Raw genomic sequence first — 926 nt, 5'->3', positions numbered from 1 at the left:
ATGTATGCATGTATGCATGTATGCATGTATGCATGTATGCATGTATGCATGTATGCATGTATGTATATAGTCGATTCAAATAAACAATCAATTTATTAAAACAAATAATAAAATTAACGGACAACAAGAGGACGTGCACAAAGGATGAGTCATCTTGGCGCTCGGTACGAAGAGAGAGTTTGACGTTTTGAGCATAGCCCTTCGTTGGAAAGGAAAAAAGGAAAAGTTCAAATGAGGAAAAGAAATCACCAACAGCACGTGTGTAGTTACATTGCTGAAATGACCTGAAGTAGAAAGACATAAAGTGGTTTTTGCGACTCACACACAGACACATATAATAATCAGGCAATAATCTAGTAGCTCTGTGTCGCCAAGACTTGAAAAAATATAGAAAAAAAGCGAAAGAACTTTGCTGTGAGGAGTGGAATACCCTACGTTTCGGATTCAATCCTTCGTCAGGGGGCAGAGAAAAGAGAAGAAAAAGAGAAAAAAGTCAAACAGAGTTTACATCCTCTCAGTTTGAAAAACTGGCTGCGACTGATAATGGACGCAGAATAACACGGGCTGCTAACGCGAAACAGAAGTTATAGGAGAAGGCGTGCAGAAAGGAGAAGGAAAATGATGATGGAGAGAGTAGAGGTAAGCAAATACAGGAATGTTGCAGAGAGAGAGTGGAAGGAGAATTAAAAAGGGTAAAAAGAATTAAAGGAAGGGAAAGGAAGGATGAAAGGAATATATATATATATAAACAATATATGAGTATATGCATATATATGTACATGTATGTATATACGTTCATCTACATGTACATATAGATACATAACTGGGTACATGACGTGGCAAAAGAACAAGGACAAAATGGTAAACAAGGTGCAACAAACATGCAGGCCACATAGAAACATCCCCTTCATCAGCTGCCACCATTA

This window comes from Octopus bimaculoides, chromosome 14 (genome assembly GCF_001194135.2).
Source record: "Octopus bimaculoides isolate UCB-OBI-ISO-001 chromosome 14, ASM119413v2, whole genome shotgun sequence".
Taxonomy (NCBI): Eukaryota; Metazoa; Mollusca; class Cephalopoda; order Octopoda; family Octopodidae; genus Octopus; species Octopus bimaculoides.
Note: the sequence above shows the minus strand (reverse complement) of the source record.